This window comes from Caretta caretta, chromosome 27, assembly GCF_965140235.1.
Source record: "Caretta caretta isolate rCarCar2 chromosome 27, rCarCar1.hap1, whole genome shotgun sequence".
NCBI classification, from domain to species: domain Eukaryota; kingdom Metazoa; phylum Chordata; order Testudines; family Cheloniidae; genus Caretta; species Caretta caretta.
Genome location: NC_134232.1, coordinates 16,027,967 through 16,055,561, shown reverse-complemented (window position 1 = coordinate 16,055,561; position 27,595 = coordinate 16,027,967).

The following is a 27,595-nucleotide window of genomic DNA, read 5'->3' as shown; positions in this document are numbered from 1 at the left end:
CTCCTTTTTTTTTTGCAGATACAAACTAACAAGACTGCTACTCTGAAACCCTCCAATTTAATACACACTCACTGCTAATTTAATCACAGAGCTCCTCTCATGAAATCCACTCCTCCATTCGCCCTGCATTCCCCTGCCTCTTATTTGATGGCACATTTCCTCACTATTCAGCAGCCCCAGTTACTTTCAGGTGCATTTTAAAATGAATAGTGGATGAAGAGCTCTGTCAGACACACAGAGAGAGAGAATCTGTTAGGTTTCTTTAGTATGAAACTACTATGCAAAGTGTGAAATGAAATTCACAGGTAAAATCACCAACTCGCACATTTTGGGTGCTGTATAAATAAGGTGTGTTTGCGCACACATACGTTGTGGGAGTCTCTGAGCCCTGCCTTGCAGCAGTGCCGGTATGAGTGTAGGTTTCAGAGTAACAGCCGTGTTAGTCTGTATTCGCAAAAAGAAAAGGAGTACTTGTGGCACCTTAGAGACTAACCAATTTATTTGAGCATGAGCTTTCGTGAGCTACAGCTCACTTCATCGGATGCATACCGTGGAAACTGCAGCAGACTTTATATACACACAGAGAACATGAAACAATACCTCCTCCCACCCCACTGTCCTGCTGGTAATAGCTTATCTAAAGTGATCATCAAGTTGGGCCATTTCCAGCACAAATTTGGAAATGCTGGAAATGGCCCAACTTGATGATCACTTTAGATAAGCTATTACCAGCAGGACAGTGGGGTGGGAGGAGGTATTGTTTCATGTTCTCTGTGTGTATATAAAGTCTGCTGCAGTTTCCACGGTATGCATCCGATGAAGTGAGCTGTAGCTCACGAAAGCTCATGCTCAAATAAATTGGTTAGTCTCTAAGGTGCCACAAGTACTCCTTTTCTTTTTATGAGTGTAGGGTGTAACTTGGCGCCCTCATTCTTTGTGCACGGGGTTGATTTTCTATTAATGAAACCGTTTTTATTATACAAAGTATCTTCAATTCCTCCAAGGAAACAATTAGGCAAATAGCAGGAAGGGTGAGCTGGTAAGGGGGGCTGGGTGAGACATGCAGTATTCAATGTATGTAATATGAGGGCTCCTGCCTCATATTAAGAAAGCAGGACAAACAGCAAGTTATCTCAAGTGCCTATACACAAATGCAAGAAGCCTGGGAAACAAGTAGGGAGAACTGGAAGTCCTGGCACAGTCAAGGAATTATGATGTGATTGGAATAACAAAGACTTGGTGGGATAACTCACATGACTGGAGTACTGTCATGGATGGATATAAGCTGTTCAGGAAGGACAGGCAGGGCAGAAAAGGTGGGGGAGTTGCACTGTATGTAAGGGAGCAGGATGACTGCTCAGAGCTCCGGTACGAAACTGCAGAAAAACCTGAGTGTCTCTGGATTAAGTTTAGAAGCGTGAGCAACAAGGGTGATGTCGTGGTGGGAGTCTGCTATAGACCACCAGACCACGAGGATGAGGTGGACGAGGCTTTCTTCCGGCAACTAACGGAAGTTACTAGATCGCAGGCCCTGGTTCTCATGGGAGACTTCAATCACCCTGATATCTGCTGGGAGAGCAATACAGCGGTGCATAGACAATCCAGGAAGTTTTTGGAAAGTGTAGGGGACAATTTCCTGGTGCAAGTGCTGGAGGAATCAACTAGGGGCAGAGCTCTTTTTGACCTGCTGCTCACAAACCGGGAAGAATTAGCAGGGGAAGCAAAAGTGGATGGGAACCGGGGAGGCAGTGACCATGAGATGGTCGAGTTCAGGATCCTGACACAGGGAAGAAAAGAGAGCAGCAGAATACGGACCCTGGGCTTCAGAAAAGCAGACTTTGATGACCTGATGGGCAGGATCCCCTGGGAGAATGACATGAGGGGGAAAGGAGTCCAGGAGAGCTGGCTGTATTTTAAAGAATCCTTATTGAGTTTACAGGGACAGACCATCCCGATGTGTAGAAAGGATAGTAAATATGGCAGGCAACCAGCTTGGCTTAACAATGAAATCCTTGCTGATCTTAAACACAAAAAAGAAGCTTACAAGAAGTGGAAGATTGGACAAATGACCACGGAAGAGTATAAAAACATTGCTCGGGCATGCAGGAGTGAAATCAGGAAGGCCAAATCACACCTGGAGGTGCAGCTAGCAAGAGAAGTTAAGAGTAACAAGAAGGGTTTCTTCAGGTATGTTAGCAACAAGAAGAAAGTCAAGGAAAGTGTGGGCCCCTTACTGAATGAGGGAGGCAACCTAGTGACAGAGGATATGGAAAAAGCTAATGTACTCAATGCTTTTTTTGCCTCTGTCTTCACGAACAAGGTCAGCTCCCAGACTGCTGCACTGGGCAGCACAGCATGGGGTAGAGGTGACCAGCCCTCTGTGAAGAAAGTGTTTCGGGACTATTTAGAAAAGCTGGACGAACACAAGTCCATGGGGCGGGATGCGCTGCATCCGAGAGTGCTAAAGAAGTTGGCAGATGTGATTGCAGAGCCATTGGTCATTATCTTTGAAAACTCATGGCAATCGGGGGAGGTCCCGGACGACTGGAAAAAGGCTAATGTAGTGCCCATCTTAAAAAAGGGAAGAAGGAGGATCCTGGGAACTACAGGCCAGTCAGCCTCACCTCAGTCCCTGGAAAAATCATGGAGCAGGTCCTCAAGGAATCAATTCTGAAACGCTTAGAGGAGAGGAAAATGATCAGGAACAGTCAGCATGGATTCACCAAGGGCAAGTCATGCCTGACTAATCTAATTGCCTTCTATGACGAGATAACTGGCTCTGTGGATGAGGGGAAAGCAGTGGACGTGTTGTTCCTTGACTTTAGCAAAGCTTTTGACACGGTCTCCCACGGTATTCTTGCCAGTAAGTTAAAGAAGTATGGGCTGGGTGAATGGACGATAAGGTGGATAGAAAGTTGGCTAGATTGTCGGGCTCAACGGGTAGTGATCAATGGCTCCATGTCTAGTTGGCAGCCGGTATCAAGTGGAGTGCCCCAAGGGTCGGTCCTCGGGCCGGTTTTGTTCAATATCTTCATTAATGATCTGGAGGATGGTGTGGATTGCACCCTCCGCAAGTTTGCAGATGACACTAAACTGGGAGGAGAGGTAGATACGCTGGAGGTTAGGGATAGGATACAGGGGGCCTAGACAAATTAGAGGATTGGGCCAAAAGAAATCTGATGATGTTCAACAAGGACAAGTGCAGAGTCCTGCTCTTAGGACGGAAGAGTCCCATGCACCACTACAGACTAGGGACCGAATGGCTCAGCAGCAGTTCTGCAGAAAAGGACCTAGGGGTTACAGTGGACGAGAAGCTGGATATGAGTCAACAGTGCGCCGTTGTTGCCAAGAAGGCCAATGGCATTTTGGGATGTATAAGTAGGGGCATTGCCAGCTGATGGAGGGACATGATCGTTCCCCTCTATTCGACATTGGTGAGGCCTCATCTGGAGTACCGTGTCCGGTTTTGGGCCCCACACTACAAGAAGGATGTGGAAAAATTGGAAAATGTCTAGCAGAGGGCAACAAAAATTATTAGGGGCCTGGAACACATGACTTATGAGGAGAGGCTGAGGGAACTGGGATTGTTTAGTCTGCGGAAGAGGAGAATGAGGGGGGATTTGATAGCTGCTTTCAACTACCTGAAAGGGGGTTCCAAAGAGGATGGATCTAGACTGTTCTCAGTGGTAGCTGATGACAGAACGAGGAGTAATGGTCTCAAGTTGCAGTGGGGGAGGTTTAGGTTGGATATTAGGAAAAACTTTTTCACTAGGAGGGTGATGAAACACTGGAATGCGTTACCTAGGGAGGTAGTGGAATCTCCTTCCTTAGAAGTTTTTAAGGTCAGGCTTGAGAAAGCCCTGGCTGGGATGATTTAGTTGGAGATTGGTCCTGCTTTGAGCAGGGGGTTGGACTAGATGACTTCCTGAGGTTCCTTCCAATCCTGATATTCTATGATTCTATGATTCTATTCCTTCCCTTAGCCTCTAAGAACAAACCAGGAAGGTTTGCTGCGCTATTAAAATTAAGGTGAAATCTGATAGGAAATTACAGCTCAGGTGAGAGGACGTGGAAGGCTGGCTCCCTGGTCCCAGACTCTGTGCAAGTGAGTGCTCCTAAGTGTGGGGAAGGGGCTGTCTGTGGTGGAAGGGAAATGAAGTATAATTCTGAGTGAAAGGAGAGCTGACGCTGTTAAGGTGCTAAGTCCTGCCAAGTGTCCAGAAAGGTTTTCCCTTCACTTACATTTATAAATCTTGTCATCAAGCTAATAACTCCCAGAAAACTATTCGGAGCACGGCCAGGCTTTGTGCTCACTGCTGGGGACCAGGAGGGACAGGGGGGGCTGCTGGCGACAGGGGAGAGAAGGTGTGCAGAAGGGATGAGATGAGGGGAGGTGCCAGAGGAGACACAGTCCTGGGACTGAGTATGATCAAGTTAAAGCTAAAGATCCCGCACCCCCGAACGGGGCTGCTGCTCTGTCTGCGCCTTGCACCTGACTTCCTCCGCTCCACTATCCCACAGGGGTACCGAGGGCTAGAACAGATTCCTAGACGTAAAGGCCAGGAGGGACCATTCTGTCCATCTATTGGTGACCTCCTGTATAATACAGGCCAGAGATTTCTACCTAATGGTCCCTGTATCCAGCCAATAATTTGGGGCTGAGATAGCTCAGTGGTTTGAGCATTGGCCTGCTAAACCCAGGGTTGTGAGTTCAATCCTTGAGGGGGCCATTTAGGGATCTGGGACAAAAATGGGAGATTGGTCCTGCTTTGAGCAGGGGGTTGGACTAGATGACCTCCTGAGGTCCCTTCCATCCCTGATATTCAATGATTCTTCTTAGAGAGATGTCCAGTCCTGGTCTGATACCCCATCTGCCTTTCTCCGCCCCTCCAGGGAGCTGCAAGAAAAGCACTCAGACTTCTCCACTTTATACCTTAAACAGGAGAAACTGAACTGAACTGAAGTAAATGAAGCACTTCTGGCTTTCCTCACAAGGTTTTCCTTTCTTCGCTTGAGGGAGTCTTGGTCCCCAGGTGTGGGGAAAGGAGAACGAGAGAGACGTTCACTGGACCTTTTTGGCAGCTCAGAAAACCTTCTGGCTGAGTTTGAGGTTTGAGCTGATTGGTCCAGCCATGGCAAAGGAACCCCACGGGAAGGCTGAATCGCCCAGAGAAAGAGGATGAACAGTGGGCGCTGATGGGTGCCCAGGGAGTTCACTATGCCCCTGGCCGAGGAGAAAAGGTGATTTGCTCTCCCAGGAGCGTTCTCAGGGATCACTTGCTCTTGTGAGTTAGGCCTCTTTGTCCAGCATCGTTTCCAGCGAGAGCTCGGCTTAAAGACAAGTGTTGGTTTGTTAGGTGCCAACATGAAGAAGGGGGTGGCTGGTGTGATTTTGAAACGGGCAGATTTCAGTGTCCCAGTGGCCGCACAGCAGCAGGCCTCCGGCAGATCTCCGTGCAGTGGTTAGCGCCCTGTCCCCAGAACTCACCGGAACTGCAGCTGCAGCCTGCTGTGAGGCCATGGTGACTTGGGGCTAGGGGAGTCTGGCACCTCCTTTGGACTTTGGGGCTCTCATACATGTGCTCTGCTGCCAGGGTGTCTGGTGCTTGTGCCTCACTTGAAGAGAACCTGACCGACAAGTGGGCCACACCTCTGTCCCCGATAGCACAGTGGAGTCCCCAGCTCTTGTCTTTTTTTGCCTGGTCCAGCCTTCCATGACAGAAACATGCCTGGGAATCCCTCACTCTGGCTCAGGATCCTGGATCCCGGGATGATTCCATGAAACCTCGGCAGGGAGCAAGCAAGAGAGGCCTTCCCCTTTCCCAGGGGGACTCGTTCTGTGGGCTCAGACATTCCGTCGAAGACTCCAGTTCCTTTGGCTGCTTCTGACCCTGCCTTTTGCTGAGACGCTGCTGGGTGTACAGGGCTGCCTACTCTGCCACCCTTGAGCCCCGCTGGTTGTGAGCTCCCTTCCTACCTAGTGTTTGGCAGGGAGTGGGGGCAGGCGGTGAGTAGTTTCTGAACAGCCAGCTCCGCTTTGATTCCAGACTCTGCTTTATTCATTTCTGCTTCCTCTCTGTGACCCGCCGCCTCCTGCAGAACAAAGGCTTGTGTTTTCCTGTGATGCGAGCTGGAGGCACTGGGACATCGGTGGATAAAGCTCCTAGGCTGGGACGTGACCTGGGGCTGCTGATCTTGGAGAAGGGAGGAAAGAGACACCGCCCTTCCCCCCGCCGTATATGTCAGAACCATGCCAGATGCACGGTTGCTGGCTGCCTGCTCTGCTAACTGCTGCCGGTGTCCAGACTCCCGGCCTACCCCACTGAGGAGGGAGCACCAAGGCTGCTGATGTTCTGCTCTCCTTGTCTCATCGGATGGTGGCGGGTTCCTGGTGCTGCTGGCCACAGGCAGAGGGGGAGCGGGAGCCATCCAGGCCGGACTCTCGGTGGGCCCGGAGGCAAAGAATGTGGTGGCAGTGTGGCTGAGCAGCATAGGGGGCCTGCGTGTTGCTGAGAACCAGGCCCTTTGTCCCACAGAGAGGAGACAAAGGAGCCTGGCAGGTGACAGGGGAGGTTCCATGCCTCGTGCATGCAGAATCTTCAGTGCAGCCCCCAGGGGGATGGCAGGGGCTGGCGCAGGGACCTGCCTCCCAGGCACGTGGAACCTTCCTGGGCAACACGTTTTCCCCTTTTGCAAGCCCCAACCGTGGGACTTGCTGCTGCTTTGCTGGCCAGGAGACATCCCCCTCGCCAGCTTGTTCCTCTCGCCCGTGTCAGGCAAACTGGCCGGAGAGCAGCACTGCTGAGTCTTGGGTAAATGGGCACCATTACCTGCGGCGTCATCAGAACCTTCTGCAGCAGGGCCAGATGTGGCCCTGACACGTTTTTAATGTGTCAAGTGTCATCTGGTTGCGGCTGCTTCTCGGTGGGGAACTCTGCCTGCTCAGAAACCAGCAACGCTGGTGAGACAAAACCAAGCCCAGGTCAGCCAGAGGCTGGACCTGCAGCTGGACTGCAGGGGGATTTGGATCTGGGACTCTGGTTCTCCCTCTTACGGAGCTAGGAGCCACCTGTGGGATTTGGGTCTGGGGTCAGTTTCCAAATCCCCCCAAAGCTGAGGGCTGTTTGGATCCCAGCTGTTAGTCTGGGCACGTCTCTGCTGCTCTGCAAAGGAGAGAGGACAGCGGGTTTGCAGCATCAGCATTAGCTGTGCAATGTCTGGCCATGTGACTGCCCAAACAGCCCCCCGGGCGGGAGCCGAATGGAGAGCCAACCTGTCATTGTGCTGAGGCAGAGTCTGCGGGTGACTGACATTGGGGGAGAGGATGGGCTTGGACAGCAAAGTGATGAACTGCTCCCTGGGCGGGAGGTGAATCCAAACAGCCTCAGCATTCTGAGGTTGCCTGTCTCTTGCTGGCCAATTGGTGTCAGTTCCTGCTAATGCCTGGGGCATCTCTTCATACTCAGGAAGGAAAGCTCAGCTCTAGTGCCCTGCACGTGTTCAGGAGAGGAGACAAGTCTCTGCTCAGAGGGCAACAGCTGCACGGCCTGGTGGTCAGACGGGCTCCCCCTGAGCTCCCCTCCCACATCTCAGCCCGTCTCGGGGCTGGGGAGGGAACGGAGCCGTTTCTTCTCTGGCCCAGCCCCGGCATATTCCCAAACACTCAGCAGCTCCACAATCTCAGTCACACTTGGATGCAAACCAAATGTGCTGTGGGTCAGACTGAGGCCCCTCCACCCGTGTCTCACTCACATGCCCCCAGCTCTCCCATGACTTGGGAGGAACACCAGGCTGTTCAGAGCTGGGCCCTGAACCCTGAAAGGCCCAAATTGCCCCAGCGATGCCCTTCCATGGGAACTGGCTGGTCAAAAAGTGCCCCGAAGCCCACAAGGGTTCTGCTGTCTTTGTCTTCCATGTGTGGAAACGGTGCATCACCTTGGGGCCGCCTGACAGGCCTCTCTTCCCAAGCAGTGGCTGCAATGACCCAGCCAGCTCTGGTCCTGTAACAAGTGTTGTCTGGGACCGGGCTCTGTCCCGCAGAGCTAGTGCACCATTGCACCGGGGCTATAGAGTTATAGACTCATGGGACTGGAAGGGAGCTCGAATGGTCATCTAGTCCTTCTCTCTGCACACAGGACTAACTATTATCTTCTAGAGGGACCATCCCTGAGAGGTGTTTGTCTAAAAAACTCTTCTTAGAAATCTCCAATGACGGAGATTCCACAATCTCCCTGGGCAATTTATTCCAGGGCTTAACCACCCTGACAGGAAGTTTTTCCTAATGTCCAGCCTAAACCTTCCTTGCTGCAATATAAGGCCATTGCTTCTTGTCCCGTCCTTAGAGGTTAATGAGAACAATTTTCTCCCTCTTCCTTGTAACAACATTTTATGTACTTGAAGACTGTGGTCATGTCCCCTCTCAAGTCTTCTCCAGACTAAACAAACCCAGTTTTTTCAATCTTCCCTCATAGGTCATATTTTTAGGCCTTTAATAGTTTTTGTTGCTCTTCTCTGGACTTTCCCCAATTTGTCCACATCTTTCCTGAAATGTGGTACTCAGAGCTGGACACAGTACTCCAGTTAAGACTGTATCAGTGCGGAGTAGAGTGAAAGAATGAGATAACGCTTTTAAAATAAAGTGTTTCTTATTTTCTACAGGATCTCCGACAATATAAATGATCTCTAGAGAAACCCAAATTTGATATGCTCTGGCAGCCTCTCTGCTAAATCTCCTTCCCTCGTGATGGATTGACTTCATGTCCTATGAGTACTTGCACTTTCCGCTTTGCTTATGGGAATAAGGAACAGACTAAGTGGTTTCCTTGGGATGTGTTTCAAAGATATTGGTTTCTACTTTCACTCGAGCCATGCAATAGTTCTGCAGTCTGTCTGCTAAAGAAATTCCATGGGAATCTGTAGCCATTATAGCGGACATTTTTCTGAGGGTAGTCAGACTGTATCAGCTTTTCCATAAGCATCCCATGCCAAGGGCTCTTTAATTGGGAAGGGTTGCAGGTTTGGATGCATCCAATGAAGTGAGCTGTAGCTCACGAAAGCTTATGCTCAAATAAATTGGTTAGTCTCTAAGGTGCCACAAGTACTCCTTTTCTTTTTGCGAATACAGACTAACACGGCTGCTACTCTGAAATCAGTTTGGGTAAGCACCCAAAAGTTTTGGTTCTCTACAAACTTATCTGCACCTCAGGCTGGGGAATCTCAAGAGATGTCCAGCTGGGTCAGAGAAAATACCAGCACAAGGACAAAGACTTAGTACTTTTGTATCCAACACCAGTAGGGCCATGAACATAAATATTCAGGGCCATCCTTAAGCACAAGCAACATACACAGCTACACTTGGGGCACCACTGGGTCTTATTCCAGGGGGGAGGTATTTTTTCATGCTTTGTGTGTATAGAAAGATCTTCTACACTTTCCACAGTATGCATCCGATGAAGTGAGCTGTAGCTCACGAAAGCTTATGCTCAGATAAATTGGTTAGTATCTAAGGTGCCACAAGTCCTCCTTTTCTTTTCACTGGGTCTTAGTGTCCCCTCTCCTGGCTTTCCAATCCCTGTTTTTACCCTTCCTACAGGCTCTCACAGCTGGCTGCTGCGGCCTGGTAAGTCTTCCTCGGGAGGGGATCTAGTAGTTAAAAATGAAAAAGCCTTCCAGCCTGCGAGACCTATTAGCAGAACATTGAAACTGTTAAAGAGCCATTCAAGGGGTAATGAAGCCATTTAACAGGCATTTGCCAAACCCCAGGTATATACTGTCAGTTTCTGCATTTACTGACAAAAACAGTTGTGCATTACTATAATATTTACTCAGAACATGTCAGTCTACAGGACCTTAGTTTAAAATTTGCTTTAAAAATATTTCATTAGTGTGTTGGTGAAGATTATAAAATCACATCTCTAAAAAATCCTTGCACAGATTTTTAGATGAACAATCATCTTTAGCCTTAAATGCTTGGATCATATAGTTTTTTAAATAAATCCTTCAAAAGACCACCCTTATCTAAAATACACATTTTAATACTACAGTTAAAAAAAACTTGCTTCCAAAGTCTTCCTGTCCTTTCGGTCCATCCCTTTCTCCCTTCACCCCCTCCCACCCCCATTGAAGAGAACCTTAAAGGGACAGGTTTCAGAGTAACAGCCGTGTTAGTCTGTATGCGCAAAAAGAAAAGGAGTACTTGTGGCACCTTAGAGACTAACCAAGTTATTTGAGCATGAGCTTTCGTGAGCTACAGCTCACTTCATCGGATGCATACCGTGGAAACTGCAGAAGACATTATATACACACAGAGACCATGAAACAATAGAAGCCCTCTACACCAACATTCCACACAAAGATGGACTGCAAGCCGTCAAGAACACTATCCCCGATAATGTCACGGCTAACCTAGTGGCTGAACTTTGTGACTTTGTCCTTATCCATAACTATTTTACATTTGGGGACAATGTATACCTTCAGATCAGCGGCACTGCTATGGGTACCCGCATGGCCCCACAGTATGCCAACATTTTTATGGCTGATTTAGAACAACGCTTCCTCAGCTCTCTTCCCCTAAAGCCCCTACTCTACTTGCGCTATATTGATGACATCTTCATCATCTGGACCCATGGAAAAGAAGCCCTTGAGGAATTCCACCATTATTTCAACAATTTCCATCCCACCATCAACCTCATCCTGGTCCAGTCCACACAAGAGATCCACTTCCTGGACACTACAGTGCTAATAAACAATGGTCACATAAACACCACCCTATACCGGAAACCTACTGACCGCTATTCCTACCTACATGCCTCCAGCTTTCACCCTGACCACACCACACGATCCATTGTCTACTGCCAAGCTCTACCATACAACCGCATTTGCTCCAACCCCTCAGACAGAGACAAACACCTACAAGAGCTCTGTCAAGCTTTCTTACAACTACAATACCCACCTGCGGAAGTGAAGAAACAGATGGATAGACCAGAAGAGTTCCCAGAAGTCACCTACTACAGGACAGGCCTAACAAAGAAAATAACAGAACGCCACTAGCCGTCACCTTCAGCCCCCAACTAAAACCCCTCCAACGCATTATCATGGATCTACAGCCTATCCTGAAGGATGACCCAACACTCTCACAAATCTTGGGAGACAGGCCAGTCCTTGCCTACAGACAGCCCCGCAACCTGAAGCAAATACTCACCAACAACCACATACCACACAACAGAACCACTAACCCAGGAACCTATCCTTGCAACAAAGCCCGTTGCCAACTGTGCCCATGTATCTATTCAGGGGACACCATCACAGGGCCTAATAACATCAACCACACTATCAGAGGCTCGTTCACCTGCACATCCACCAATGTGATATATGCCATCATGTGCCAGCAATGCCCCTCTGCCATGTACATTGGTCAAACTGGACAGTCTCTACATAAAAGAATAAATGGACACAAATCAGATGTCAAGAATTATAACATTCATAAACCAGTCGGAGAACACTTCAATCTCTCTGGTCACGCAATCATAGACATGAAGGTCGCTATCTTACAACAAAAAAACTTCAAATCCGGACTCCAGCGAGAAACTGCTGAATTGGAATTCATTTGCAAATTGGATACTATTAATTTAGGCTTAAATAGAGACTGGGAGTGGCTAAGTCATTATGCAAGGTAGCCTATTTCCCCTTGTTTCCCCCCTCCCCCGACATTCTGGTTAAACTTGGATTTAAACTTGGAGAGTGGTCAGTTTGGATGAGCTATTGCCAGCAGGAGAGTGAGTTTGTGTGTGTGTGTGTTCCCCGGGGGGGGGGGGGGTGAGAAAGCCTGGATTTGTGCTGGAAATGGCCCACCTTGATTACCATGCACATTGTAGGGAGAGTGGTCACTTTGGATAAGCTATTACCAGCAGGAGAGTGAGTTTGTGTGTGTGGTTTTTGGAGGTGGGTGAGGGGGTGAGAGAACCTGGATTAGTGCAGGAAATGGCCCACCTTGATTATCATACACATTGTGAAGAGAGTGGTCACTTTGGATGGGCTATTACCAGCAGGAGAGTGAGTTTGTTTGGGGGGGGGGGGCGGGGGGTGAGAAAACCTGGATTTGTGCTGGAAATGACCCAACTTGATGATCACTTTAGATGAGCTATTACCAGCAGGAGAGTGAGTTTGTGTGTGTATGGGGGTGGGGGGGTGAGAAAACCTGGATTTGTGCTGGAAATGGCCCATCTTGATTATCATGCACATTGTGTAAAGAGTTGTCACTTTGGATGGGCTATCATCAGCAGGAGAGTGAATTTGTGTGGGGGGGTGGAGGGTGAGAAAACCTGGATTTGTGCTGGAAATGGCCCTACCTGATGATCACTTTAGATAAGCTATTACCAGCAGAACAGTGGGGTGGGAGGAGGTATTGTTTCATATTCTCTGTGTGTATATAAAGTCTGCTGCAGTTTCCACGGTATGCATCCGATGAAGTGAGCTGTAGCTCACGAAAGCTCATGCTCAAATAAATTGGTTAGTCTCTAAGGTGCCACAAGTACCCCTTTTCTTTTTGCGAATACAGACTAACACGGCTGTTACTCTGAAACCTGTCATTGTAGGGAGAGTGGTCACTTTGGATAAGCTATTACCAGCAGGAGAGTGAATTTGTGTGTGTGGTTTTTGGAGGGGGCTGAGGGAGTGAGAGAACCTGGATTTATGCAGGAAATGGCCCACCTTGATTATCATACACATTGTGAAGAGAGTGGTCACTTTGGATGGGCTATTACCAGCAGGAGAGTGAGTTTGGGGGGAGGGGGCGGTGGAGGGTGAGAAAACCTGGATTTGTGCTGGAAATGGCCCAACTTGATGATCACTTTAGATAAGCTATTACCAGCAGGACAGTGGGGTGGGAGGAGGTATTGTTTCATGGTCTCTGTGTGTATATAATGTCTTCTGCAGTTTCCACGGTATGCATCCGATGAAGTGAGCTGTAGCTCACGAAAGCTCATGCTCAGATAAATTGGTTAGTCTCTAAGGTGCCACAAGTACTCCTTTTCTTAAAGGGACAACATCCCTTTTCTTCCACATAGCTGGACAAAGAGTTTCCCTTTCTTTACTTCTGACTATCTGATGAACTAGTTTTAAGAGAACCCTTCAGCAAAATCAGTACCTTAGTAAGATATAAAAACCTTTGTTATGCCTAAAATCTTTGGAAACATATTTTTTAAAGTTGGTGAAATTTCATAAACATGTCTATTGTTATGGAGATCACACAAAGTAAATTAGTGTGCCCTTTTTCTAAAAGCAATGAACATTGTTATGAACACACTAAACCTCTGTGACTGATTAATTTAAAATAATGTCTTTGTTTCAGTGAGTTAAATATGTAGTAATCTGGAATGATTACTTTATGAAGGCTTAAGAGTACATTTAAAATATAAAATCAGCTCAGAAATACTGATTAAGAAAATGTAAAACAGAGAAGAGCTGCATCATGTATTCCATAATATTTAATGTTGTATTAAGCAAGACAGCTGACTCACCCTTGCTACAAAGTTTTTGCAAAGAAATGTCTGACAAACTTCAGGGCATATCAAAAAACCTGTGACTGACATTTTTTATTCCCAAACTGAGTGCTTTTAATTAGGTACCTTCTGCATGTCCATTCTGCATGAGGGAGAGGGTACAGGGGTCTCTCCGGGGAACTGTGACTCTCCGCCACCGTGAGGCAGGCCTGGTGTCTTGTTATCCTTTGCTGCCTCGGCTCTCCCTGCCCCCCCATACCGGGCTGCGAGCTCAGGCTGCGGTCAGGCATAGGGGCACCAGTTTAATAATACTGTGTATGGCCCCATAAATCCTAAGGACAGCCTTGTAAATATTCATAGATTATAAAGGCAAAAGGAAGCACTTTGATCATCTTGTCTGACCGCCTGGATAACACAGACCAGAGAACATCTCTGGGTTAATTCCTGTTTGAAACAGAGCGTAACTTTGAGAAAAACATCCAATCTTGACTTCAAAATTGCCCGTGACAGAGAATCCACCACAAGCTTTGGTGAGTTGTTCCAAGGGTTAATTTCCCTTAGTGTTGGGGGTTAGCCCAACTTTCTCCAGCACCAGGACAGCTCTAGAATTCACTTCAGTTTCAGTTTTGGAAGGAGGATCAGGTGGTTTCTTATTTTATCCAAACTGGTTCACCCAGCTGAAGTTAAACTTCGTTATTAAAAATACCGACAATATTTCTGTGCTCAGACTCCTGCCTGAGAGCGCAGTAAATGAAGGGGAAGGGCCTTGCCCCGGTGAGATGCAGGAGCTTTAAGATGAATCTTTGCAGCAAACCCATCAGAAGAGCTGCTCTCCGTTTGCAGACCCACAAGCAGCTCTGGGCACAATGCACTGCAGCATCCCTCAGGAGAACTTGGAGAAAAGTAACTGCAGCCCAGGCCTGGCCTCGCTTTCCTTCTGTGCTCTCTATAGCGTGGGGAAGGCTGGGTGGCACTGGAATTCAGAGTCTTTGCAGTCATTATCGTGGACTCTTGTGCTTCCCTTGTCCCCTGGGCACGTGCATAAGCAGCGCCCGCCTTGTGGGTACATGCCATTTCGGAGCAAAAGCAACAAGGGGAATCAGACAAGAAAGTTAATACAGGAAGAAGTGCCAAGATGGTGTCGCCAACTCCCATGATTTTGCCATGAGTCGCATGATAATTATTGTTTTCCTTAAAGCCCCAGCTCCTGGAGTCAGGTGGGCCTGGGAGGATTTCAGCTTCATGCTTAAAGGAAAAGTAAGTTTCTGACCCCAGTGCCCCATAAAGGCTCAAAGAGCAGAAGGCAAATAAACAGAGCCCACCTCTATTGTTGTTACAGAATCTCAGGATTTTAAAGCCAGTCTCATGGTTTTTGTTGAGCCTGACTCACGATTTTTGACCATTTGTGGTTGGCAATACCGCAGTGAAATCCAGCAATTCACTGAGGGCGATTTCCTTTAAGTCCAAGCGTTAGAGGCTAGTGCTTTGAAGCAGAGGCCCATTGGGCTAGTCTTGGCTTCCCTGGGGTGGGACGGCATTTGGGTGAGGTTTCTCCAGTGTGTACAGACCACGGATTCATTGCAAACATCTCTACAGCAGGGGCTTCCGTGTCACCAGCCCTACCAAAGCCATGGGAATGAGAGCAGCTGAGGGGGAAGATGTGGAGTTGGGCGTCATCCAAAGAAAATCTCCTCAGGAGCCAGATTTTCAGCTGATGTTTAATATTTGCCACAGGCCCTTTGGCTGCCCGTCCAGCGGTGGCAGGCAATGCGGAAGCGCTCTGTGAATACAAATGGGGACTGCGGTCACTGGCTGTGACCTTGCCTGTCACTGGGGCAACTAAACAGATTCCTTCCTTGTGAGCCAGAAAGACACGGGCAGCCTCCTGACTGGGAGTGCAGTGACATTTGGAAAGGAGCCTCCCAGGGCTCTGGCAGGGGACAGCCTGGCCACTGCAGCAGGGTTGGCCCAACCAGGGTGTTCTCTAGCCCTCTCTCCTTCCCTAAACACGTCTCTAGCAGCCGCTCCCACTGTCTGCTCATGTGGCTTTCTCGAACATAGAAGCTGAGCCCCTCACAGCCCCCTTTGGCAGGGCAAAGCTGGTGGCCCCCTCTAACAGATGAGGAACTGAGGCACAGAAAGGCCGTGATTTGTCCAAGCCCACCCCGGAGGCTGAGGTGGCAGGGAACTGAATCTGGCTAGCAGCCAAAGCACTAAGCCACCCTTCCTCTCCAATGCTGCTGTTCTCCCCTAAGACAGATTGGCCCTTGGAAGGAAAAATCCTTCCCCCGCCAGGACCCCTGCCATCTCTAGACCCTCGTAGGAATCAGAATCAGATGCCCAGCAAATGGTCTTGAATTTTGCCATGCGGCCACCCCCAGTAAGGGTGCCAGTGTGGTCTTGAGACGCTTCATCTGGGGCATAGATGTCTCCTCGGGGGTCACTGTCTGCCTCTCGCACTGGAGAAGTGCACAAGAGGCCGTTTTTCATGCCCCAGAGCATGTGGGGTGCAGAAGGGTGATACAATCTCTGTGTTAAAACAGCCCCCACCCACCAGCGTGTTGCTGTTCCCTGTGGCTCTGGAGGTCCCTGTTCTCTCCTGAGCCATGACATGGACCATTTGTACACAGGTGCTGACTTTTGTTTTTGCCTGTGGGCGCTCCTCTCTGCCCCTCTCCCCCCCAGTACGAGTGGTGGGCGGGGCCTCGGGGGCAAGAGGCGGAGCGGGGATGGGGCCTCAGGCCAGCGCACAGGTGGAGTGGGGGCTTGGCCGCAGTCGGGGCACTGGGGCCCACAAAAGATGAATCCAGCCCTCTGGATGTTGAGCACCCCCCTCGAGCCCTAGAGCACCCACAAAGTCAGCACCTATGCCTTTGTCTGCCGGGGAGTCAGAAAGTGAAATATGATAAACACCAAGGAAATTGTAACAGGGGCTGTCACTTCCTCTGTGCAGCACCAGGCACAATGGGGGCCCCGGTCTCAATAAGGACCGGTAGGTGCTACCATAATACAAATAATAAAGAATAGCACTAACAAGGTTAGGAAGACTCTTCCTCTGCAGGTAAGAAACTTCATAATTGACCACTTGGGCATTTCATACTCCTTTCTCTGAAGCGTCATTGCAGGAGATGAGATTAGACAGACCCCTGCTCTGATCCAGCCTAGCAATTCTCATGCCCCTATGTACCCAGACAAAAAAAATCCAGAAGGAACTGGCATAACTGATACTTGGTGCAAATCCCTGGAATCTCATGAGCTACATCCAGGCTTAGAGCGCCGTGTGTTAGTGAGCTGCTTGTCTCTGGCAAATAAAAAGGAGAATCACGGCTGGATCTTGCATCTCACTGTAACGCGCACATGACACCCAGCTTCCCTTCTTCTCCTCCCTGCCTTCTTGGGGAGACAGATTGAGGACCGAAGATGTTTGAATGTAGCAGGGGCAGAGTCCACAGGCTCAGAGGGGCGGGTTCTGTTTATGAAGCCCCCTGGCTAGGGGCTGGTGTGTTGCCATCTGCCAGAATAAACATGTTAATTACCTGCATTAATATTCAGGCCGTGAAGTCATCAGCATTTGTATTTATTAATTTGTATAAATGGGACAAGCTTTCCAGAGCATTGCTGCAGACAGCAAATTCCATCAAAGCCCTTCCTGAGAGGGCTGTTTGCATACATACATTTCCATTCATTACAATAGCCTGATTGATTAAATGAAGTAAAGTGATTAATTAAGTGACAGTTGTAGGAATCAGCTGGGGTCAGAATAAATGCTGCACATGGAAAAGATGAGTGATTCACACCGGAACTCAAGACCCGCCTCTGAACTGCAGTGTCACCTCATTTGTTAGGAAGGGTTTTTGAGCACTTCATAGCAACAGGATGTAGATACAGAGAAATACAGATTAGACAGAAATGGCTCACTGAAAACATGAAGCAGCCAAATTCCAGAAGCCGCTTTGCCCCTCCTGTGAGCACGAATGGCTCGTTCGCTCTTCTGCAGATGGACACGCTCAGCTGGGCATTTCTTGTCTTACCTGGGTCGCTCATTGCTCATGAAAGTGAGGAGTTAATGGCATGGCTAGAGCAGGAAATAGTGCCCACAACTGCTATGCAGGCTTCCCAGATACAGGGCCCCCTTCTGTCCCATCACAGCTCTGCTGACGCATCGCAGTCCCACCCACAACACCCCCTCCTCATGCCATGTGTGTTCTGCCATTCATTTTGTACTGGTCTGCATTGATAACATACCAGAATGATTTCCCCATAAAGGAGCCAGGTGCCTGAGGATGTGTTGGTTGGCTGGATGTGGGTATGGGGTTTCCACAGATGTCTGTGCAGATGCATGCATGGATGGAGGGGCAAATCATGCCAATGCTACCAATGCACAAAATCCACAATTTGCCTCAGTTTGAGACAGGTAAGCTGCATCTCATCCGTACATATCGCAGCTTTCTGTGTCTACACTTGGGGTACGCACTAGTGGCTGAAATGAGGACTAATTCTCAGTGTGGAAGAGGCCTAAGAAATGCAGTGCTGCTAATCTCTGCTCTCCAGCCGTGTTCCTAATGCCATGGCTTGTCTGATGTGCGAGTGCACCACTCCACAGGATGGAATCAGAAGTGTTCAGCTGAGTAGGGTTGTCAACTTTCTAATCGCACAAAACTGAACACCCCAGCCCTGCCCCTTCCCCAAGGCCCTGCCCCCACTCACTACACTCCCCCTCCTTTATTCACTTTCACTGGGCTGAGGCAGGGGGCTGGGGTGCAGAAGGGGGTGAGGGTTCTGACTGGGGGTGCGGGCTCTGGGGTGGGGCCAGGGATGAGGGGTTCGAGGTGCAGGAGGGGGGCTTCAGGCTGGGGGGTGGGGCCAAGGGATTCGGAATGCAGGAGGGGGCTGTGGGTTGAGACGGGGTTAGGGTGCAGGAGGGGATACAGACTCTGCACTCGGGGTGCAGGTTCTGGGACGGGGCTGAGGATGAAGGGTTTGGGATGCAGGAGGGGGCTCCTGGTTTGTGGGGGCTCAGGGTGGGGGCATGGGCTTACCTCTGGCTGCTCCTGGTCAGTGATACAGCGGGGCTAAGGCAGGGGGCTAATGCCTCCCTGCCTGTCCTGGATCTACGCTGTTCTCCGGAAGCGGCCGGTAGATCCAGCTCCTAGGCAGGGGGGCCAGGTGGCTCTGCACGCTGCTCTCACCCGCAGGCACTGCCTCCCAGCTCCCATTGCCTGGGAACCGCAGCCAATGGGAGTGCAGAGCCGGTGCTCGGGGCAGGGGCAGCACACGGAGCCCCGTGGCCCCCCCTGCCTAGGAGCCAGACCTGCTGGCTGCTTCCAGGGCGCAGCGAGGTGCCAGGACAGGTAGGGACTAGCCTGCCTTAGCCCTGCAGCACCACTGACCGGACTTTTAACAGCCTGGTCGGTGGTGCTGACCGGTGCCACCAGGGTCCCTTTTCGACCAGGCGTTCCAGTTGAAAACTGGATACCTGGCAACCGTACAGCTGAGTGGCAAAGACCCAGTACTAGTGTCCTCTGATGGAAAGTATCCTTTAGTTCAGGGTGCAGAGGCCTGTGTTTTTGGAGCAGGTCTGTGATCTTTTGCTGTGACGTTCTGAAGGGCCACAGCACACAGTGTAATGACGAATATGAAATCCTAGGTGACCATGGGCTTGTTACAGAACTAAGTCCTGCCACAGTTGCACTGGACCACTGTATCCATGGCATGTATCCGACGAAGTGAGCTGTAGCTCTCGAAAGCTGATGCCCAAATAAATGGGTTAGTCTCTAAGGTGCCACAAGTCCTCCTTTTCTTTTTGCAGACACAGACTAACACGGCTGCTACTCTGAAACCTGTATCCATGGAGCTAGTCATGTACCGACTAGTGTCTCTGCGTCCCCATGGGGTTCTGTTGGATGGACCATCCGAATGGTTTACATACGTGTGTGCACATGTGACGAAGTGGGACTGTTCTTAATGTTTCCTCTGAATAGTGTGGGGGTGCCTCAGTTTCCCCTAGGCAGTTCTTAAGTATCTAGGTGGTGGGGTAAGGGTGTATGATCATTGCAGAGCCCTAGAGGGCATGTGTGTGCAGGAGTCTGGACACAGAGAATGGCCGACACCCTGTTTCCTGGCAACTGATGGCCTGGGCCCTTCCCCCCTGCAAGGTGAGAGCTGAAGGGTTGGAGAACAAAGGAATCAGGTGACCTCCTGGCCCGGGAAAGGAACAAAGCCCAGAGGAGGAGGGGCTGGAGGGGTTTTTCAGTTTGGGGCTGGCTGGGACATGGAGTGAAGTGCAGACGTGGTTGTCTGGCTCACTGCCCCCCAAAATGGACCCAGCTGAGGGGTCCCGTTCTCTGCACCTGCAAGCTCTGTGTTAGACCATGTTCCTGTCGTCTAATAAACCTTCTGTTTTACTGGCTGGCTGAGAGTCACGTCTGACTGCGAAGTTGGGGTGCAGGACCCTCTGGCTTCCCCAGGAGCCCCGCCTGAGCGGACTCGCTGTGGGAAGCGCACGGAGGGGCAGAGGATGCTGAATGCTCCGAGGTCAGACCCAGGAAGGTGGAAGCTGTGTGAGCTGTGTGTCCTGAAGACAGGCTGCTCACAGAAAGGCGACTGCCCCAGAGTCCTGACTGGCTTCATGGGGAGCAGTTCCAGAGCATCGCCCAGGGACTCCGTGACAACTGGTGGCAGCGGTGGGATGTACTGCACCCCGTGGATGGCGCTTCCTGCAGTAAGTGACTGGGGAGCAGTAACACGAAGGGGGATTGCCGAGGACCAGGCCTGCTGAAGGCTCAGAAAGGAGCGGTTTCGGGGGGCGGTTAACCCCTGGGAGTGTGTGACCAGCGAGAAGTACTGTGCAGTAATGGGGTCCCCCTGGGGACTGCAGTGAGCAGTCTCAGGGGCGGAGGAGTCTGCAGCTCGACCCTGGCAAAGAGGTGGTGACCTTGAGAAGGGCTGGCACACTAGGGGTTCTCCCTGGAAACCGTGGGGAGCTGAGAACACACGGGCCTGTGAGTCCACAACAACTTGGGAGGAGCGGAGTGATGGCCTGTCACCGTCTCCTTAAGAAGGACATTGTAACCCTGTGCAGAAAGAGAGGGTTGAGCATTGGAAAGTTCACCAAAGCAGAGTTAATCGTGCAGCTGGAGGAGGATGACCGCTCTAAGGAACAGATTCCTGACCCCAACTGGGGCTATAGCAGGATCTGGGAGCAGCTGAAGCGGGAGCCAGGCATCGCCAAGACTCCTGTCCCCGACCAGACGAGGGTCTTCATGATCGGGTTCCCCATCGGGGGATCAAGACGGACGGGATTGCAGCTGAGTCTGAGAGAGCAAGAGGACCGTGGGAGACAGCGAGAGCCCGAGAAAGAGCTGCAGAAGCAGCAGCAGCATGAACTGGCGGTGGTGGGGCGGAGAGGCCTAGGGGACCTCCCCGGGGTGAGTGGGGATAGATCCCGGGGGGCCAGTTCCGCAGGGAACCTCGAGACTAAATTGCTGCCCCTGGTTAAGGAGGGGGGGGGTGTGGATGCCCACCTCACTGCCTTTGAGCAGGCTGGCGATTTGAACCAAGGGGACCCTGCGGAAAAGCCCCGGTGTCTAGCTCCCTTGCTGGGTCCCAAGGCCATAGACTCCGTCAGCCAGGTGGTTGGGGATGTGGACAGGCTCCCACTCCTGACCCCAACCTATATGTCTGTGTGGAGTTTCCTGGGGCCAGGCCCCCCGGACCTCCAGTGGGAGTAGAAGGTGATGGTCAATGGGGAGACATTCTTGGGGTGGCCAAAGGGCATGGGCTGCATAAACCTTCCCACATGCGGCCTGCGAGTGCTATCGACCACCCCTGACCTAAGGGAGGGCGTGAAAATGGAAGGGCCTGGTGTAACTCCTACCAAGGAATGGGAGAGATGCTGGGGCATCCATGGGAACGTTGGTGGCTTCGAACTTCCCCAGGTCACCGGCTAAAGTGACCCCGCTCAGTTCGATCTCGAAGGGGGGAGAGATGTGACGAAGTGGGACTGTTCTTAATGTTTCCTCTGAATAGTGTGGGGGTGCCTCAGTTTCCCCTAGGCAGTTCTTAAGTATCTAGGTGGTGGGGTAAGGGTGTATGATCATTGCAGAGCCCTAGAGGGCATGTGTGTGCAGGAGTCTGGACACAGAGAATGGCCGACACCCTGTTTCCTGGCAACTGATGGCCTGGGCCCTTCCCCCCTGCAAGGTGAGAGCTGAAGGGTTGGAGAACAAAGGAATCAGGTGACCTCCTGGCCCGGGAAAGGAACAAAGCCCAGAGGAGGAGGGGCTGGAGGGGTTTTTCAGTTTGGGGCTGGCTGGGACATGGAGTGAAGTGCAGACGTGGTTGTCTGGCTCACTGCCCCCCAAAATGGACCCAGCTGAGGGGTCCCGTTCTCTGCACCTGCAAGCTCTGTGTTAGACCATGTTCCTGTCGTCTAATAAACCTTCTGTTTTACTGGCTGGCTGAGAGTCACGTCTGACTGCGAAGTTGGGGTGCAGGACCCTCTGGCTTCCCCAGGAGCCCCGCCTGAGCGGACTCGCTGTGGGAAGCGCACGGAGGGGCAGAGGATGCTGAATGCTCCGAGGTCAGACCCAGGAAGGTGGAAGCTGTGTGAGCTGTGTGTCCTGAAGACAGGCTGCTCACAGAAAGGCGACTGCCCCAGAGTCCTGACTGGCTTCATGGGGAGCAGTTCCAGAGCATCGCCCAGGGACTCCGTGACAGCACATGACTGCTGCTCTCCAGCGGCTGCAGCGCATAGATGATATGAGCCCAAATGCTGCCACCCGCAGCAGGTTCTCCTTTCACGCAAGTGAGAGGGGCCTGTGCATCTGGAGTGGAGCTGAAACGCTAAACCCATTTGCAAATGGGCAGTCTATGAGTCTGTGGTGGAAAGAAGCAGCCTGCTTGGGCCTAGAATCATTCCCTGCCCCTGCCCCTTTCATTCAGCTGGAGTGTGTGAGCCAGCAGTTACGCCAGGGCTTGGTTTTGAGTAATGTTCACGTTTTTCATTGCCCAGTGACACTGCAAAGCTATGAAATCCCTGATGGAAGGGACATGGTTAATCGCTTTCTCTCTTTTAAATTCCACTTTCTTAAGACCAGAGTGAAATATTTAATAGTCTCCACAATGGCACACCAGCATCAGAGACAAAACTGAGTCATCGCTTTCTCATTTCGTCCTTCACTACAGGGCAGAAAATCATTGGTTGGGATACAGACCCCTTCTGGAGTCTCCTGGTTGCCTCACAGGGCACTTCTAGGCTTGGAGGAGATTTCAGAGCAATGCTCACTTGAAAGAGAGTGATGCCGACAAACTGGCAGGCAAGTTAATGTTCTCCTTTGTTGCAAGCCTGGAGCGTCCTGGAGTTTCTCCACCTGGATAGTCTCACAGGGTGGAGGCCCCTGTCCCAGTCTCCCACCTTGGCTCGTGGCTGGACATTTTGATCACACAGGATAAGACGGGCACAACCTGAGATGCATGTTAATATGGTGAAAGGACAATGCATCCTTAACTGAAATTACAGCTAGTACCAGTTCAGGGAGAGATGCTGGTCACTGGCATGCAGGTGACTCAGGAGAAGTGGCTTTCACATGCTGTTTGGTAAACTCCCAGACGACATTATAGCCCTGGGTGCTTCCCTTTTCCTTCATCCATTGCACTCCTTTGAGTCACTTCTATCAGGCTCCATCCCATTCTGCTGCCTTCCCCAAAGTATCGACAAGCACATGTTTCTCCTGCATTTCTGTAGCACAGATCTGATGCCCTCTGTCCCCCAGGGGTGCTGCTGCAGGGGGCTGGGAACAGGTGCGCCCTGATAGGTGTGTCACTTTACCCACATGTGGGGATTATATGCTGGGTGACCAGATGTCCCAGTTTTATAGGGACAGTCCCAATATTTGGGGTTTTGTCTTATATAGCAGCTTATTACCCCCCAAGCTCTGTGCTGATTTTTCACACTTGCTATCTGGTCACCCTAGACAAGAGACTTGCCTTCAGGAGTTCCAGCTGGTTTACACACTAGCATATCACCGGCCTCCAGAGCCTCCTTAAGCTCCATCAGTCTGGTACCATTTTGCCTTCACTCTGTCCAACATTTCTCACCCTGTGTCTAAAGCTGGCTTGACAGTCGGCCCCGCATGTTGCTTAAGGACTTGCCAATGCACAGCTGAGCCGAGAACAAACTATCATTGCCTGCAAAGGCCTGAGAAAGGAACTGCCTGATAGGAGCACTGCGTCCGTAACAGCTGGGCTAGACTGTGACAGGCAGATGAGATGCTGAGCTCTGAGCACACATGACATTTCCCCCCATGGTCCTAGCCCCCTCATCCGTAACTGGTTGTGTCAGGGCTGGTTACATTCAGGCTTGAGAGAAATTGTGCCATGACCTGTCCTTGCTCCACTGAATCCCTGCACTTTGAGCCAGGGAGATAAATGTTGCTGAACCCTGGGAGCAGTCAGTGGTGGTGGAGTATTTCAGCACATCGGACCCTGCTCTGCTGCTGAGCAAAGGCTCATGGCAAAGCTCAGATAATCCTGCCAGCAGCTTGATCCCACAGCCTCACACCCAGCTGGAACAGTTCTGCTTCCAGTCCCTACTGCCTCCCCAGGGGTTAAATGTCTCACAAGAGGATAAAACAACCGAGAATTTTCTTTCCTGGAATCCCAGAGTAATAGCCTGAGTTCTGGCAGGCAAGCTGTAGGACCCGTTCTGTGCTCAGGTGTGTCTGGATCTCAAACCTCAGAGGTGGGACCCTGTTTCACTAACAAAGGCAGTTCTGGCCAAGACACTGGGGCTGTGTTCCCATGTCTCTCTAGAAACGCTCTTTCACGGAGACAGACAATGCCAATGGACAGACAGTCAGCAGGGTTAATGTTGGGCCCCAGCCCTGACATGGGACCTGTAGCCAGGCCCTCTCGCTCAGAGGAGGCCATGCTAGCAGCTGAAGCAGACTGATAAGAAGCAGAGCATGGTGGAAGCCTGTCTGTCCCCACTGGCTCTTTTCATAGCCCCTCTTCTCTTTCTCATTCTCCATCCCATTCTCTAACCTGTTTTCCAGTCTGATTTCCAATTCCTTTCACTTCTGCTTGCTTCCTGCATCCTCAGGCCTGAGCTCCGTGTAGCAGTAAGTGGTGGCATGGACCGCCCTGCCCTGCCCCATCCAGTGCACCCCCAGGGAACAACTTGCTCCAACCCACAGCATCCAGTGCAGCCACCAACATGCTTTGTACCAAGCTTGGTTTATGTGGGCTTTCCCCTGGTGCTCAGAGGGCTTTGCACGGATGTGCAGGTTGCAGGTGTGCAAGACTAGTGATGTTTTTATCACTGTTGCTCCCAGCGAGCTGACAAAAGTAAGGCAGGAAATCTAGGCGCAGGGTGGATGAGGGGAGAAGGCAAACTGTTCTGCCATGACGCTGCAGCCCAGTGAATAAATTTAGCTGTTTTCTGCGAGTTAATGGAAATTATGCTGATGGCACCTTCAGACACCCGCTGCCCGTAAGAGGAGGCAGATGCCTTTGAAAAATCTCTCCCCGGTTGTGTTCATTTACTCCCCGCTTCCCTCTGATAGTTTCAGAAGAGCCGTTTGCAGATAAAAAATGAGCAGCTGGCTCTTTTCATTATGCAAACAAGGGCAAAGGCAGTAACTCTTCCAGGCTCTGCTCTTCTGGGTCTGGCTCTTGGGGCGTTTTTCGGTTCCTCTCTCTAATTCCTGACCCTACAGCTCAGCCAGCCTCTGCCCTGAGACTGTCCCCTCGGCTAAGAGAGCAAGTGTCATGGCCATTGAATGACACTTTCACCCATGTGCTCTGGAGAGTCGGGACTGGCAGTGGCAGGGAGAGTAGGAAGGAGGTGCTCGCTCGCGGCCAAGCTTGGGCTATAGGACGTGGATGGAATGTGCAGAGCTGGGAAGGGTCATTTCTCCTCGCACCGCTCTGGATCGTAGCTCCACCACACACCCTCTGTGACAGAATCATTTCACTGCTGCTCGGCCTGGGGCTACGGAGGTCTTTGCCCCAGCCAGTCTGGCTTTCACTCTAGGCAATGCTCCAGCAGGAGCCCACAGGATGGAGGAAGGAGAGGGTTATTGCTGAGCTGAATACGGAGCTGAGCTTCCCTGGAAGAAGACAAGGAACAGAACTGCCATTGCAGCCAGGCGCCTGGTGCGTGGATCCTGGGGGAATGGTCTGGATACAACGTGAGCAAAGGCTCTGCTGCTTGGAGGGGACAGGTCATGGAGCCACATTCGCGTGGTGGGTGCTGCAAGGAGCAGGAGGCCCCTTGCCCCTTTCTGGGCTGTTGTATCATCAGTTACACGCAATCCGTCTGGGCCATGAGCTGTTGTCAGCACAGGTCTTTGGTTCCCCTCCCCACCTGTGCAGAGCCCCCCTCTTCTGTCGCCAGAGGAGCCTGGAACCAGTCCAGCTCTCTGAGGGAGAGGCGGTTGCAGGGAGGGGAGGGTATTCACAGTGGCTAGCGCCAGGCAGTGTTCTGACTAGGAATGGAGCAACAGAGGGCTGAGGGGAAGGCCCAGCAGATAAGTTAGGCACCAAGGTGCCAGGAGCACTCTTTGAGATGCTATGGGCACATTTGTCTCTCACCAAATTCTCTTTCCTTACCCCATGCCCCTCACCATGGTATCTGGACACTTCCCAGAGATACACTAAGCAACGTACTGCAAATACCTCCTACCCCTCATCTCCTCCTAACCCTCCCTGCTTCCCAGTCAGCACCAACCCCACTGCTTGCTGTGCCTGGTGCTCTGCCCACTCCTTCCCCTGACACAGCCACCACTCATGGGGATTGCTGCTGCTCCTGCCTTTGCACAGGCCCCACTCAGAGAGTGAGTTGGTTCCCACTGCAAATGCCTCGGACGGGTACTTCTGGATAGTAACAGGGATAGTAATTGTAGCTATTTACATGGAGCTGATGGTGCTAACGTTTTTCGCAAGCTTATATGTAAGGGTCACAATGCCCACCACTGAAATGCAGCCATCTCTGAGGTGAAACCAGGCATCTCTTTAACAGCATGCAGAAACACTGCACAATGGCCACAAAGAGGGAACAGATTAAAACCACCATCTCCAGTGGAAACTGCAAAATGGATAAAAGTGTAGGTCCGCAGAAGGCAGTAACCTGAGCTGAAAACAGCAAGGACGTGGGGATCAACACCCCAGTGGCTTAACAATCTCCATCTCATCCGAATGATAGCAGCTCCAGCAGAGCATGGCCCCTAACATCATGGTGTGGTCCTGGCAATGGCCCAGTCAGAGGGAGGAGTGCCGCCTGTTACCAAGTCACTAACACCGCGTCCAGCAGTATTCATTGGCATTCACTGGAGGGCAGGACTGGCCCAGGCTAGCACAGGAGAGCCTGTGGGATCCCGCACAAGGTCATAGTCCCTATTTTCCCCGTCACTCGTTTAGATGAGAAAGAACAGTGATATTCACTGAGAGACAGGGGCACTTCCAGTTCCAAACAGTCTTGGCTCTTCCAGAGACTTGTTCACCCCCGTAATTTGTTCCACCCTCCTGTTGCACCTTGTCTTCCATTAGCTTCTGTAAGCTCTTTGGGGCAAGTCTTTTCCTATGTGTCTATGTGCCGGGCCTTCTACAACAGGCTGACTCCAGTCCTAACTGGAGCCTGGGGAGGCCATTATTAGTGAGAATGAGAAATTCTTAAAAAGAAAAGGAGTACTTGTGGCACCTTAGAGACTAACCAATTTATTTGAGCGTGAGCTTTCATGAGCTACAGCTCACTTCATCGGATGCATCCGATGAAGTGAGCTGTAGCTCACGAAAGCTCATGCTCAAATAAATTGGTTAGTCTCTAAGGTGCCACAAGTACTCCTTTTCTTTTTGCGAATACAGACTAACACGGCTGTTACTCTGAAACCTGAGAAATTCTTCTCACTGACTTGAGCCAACATGGAGACAAGATCTGTTCTTCTCAGATAGAGGGTACAACAAAGACAAAATAATATTTTCTTAATTTGCATACAACCCTGGCAACGCCAAAGATGAAAAGTGTGGGAAAACTGGAGAGAGGGCATTTACCAGTGCTGAGAACAGTTTAGCCACAGTTCTAATTAGTGCCTAGATGC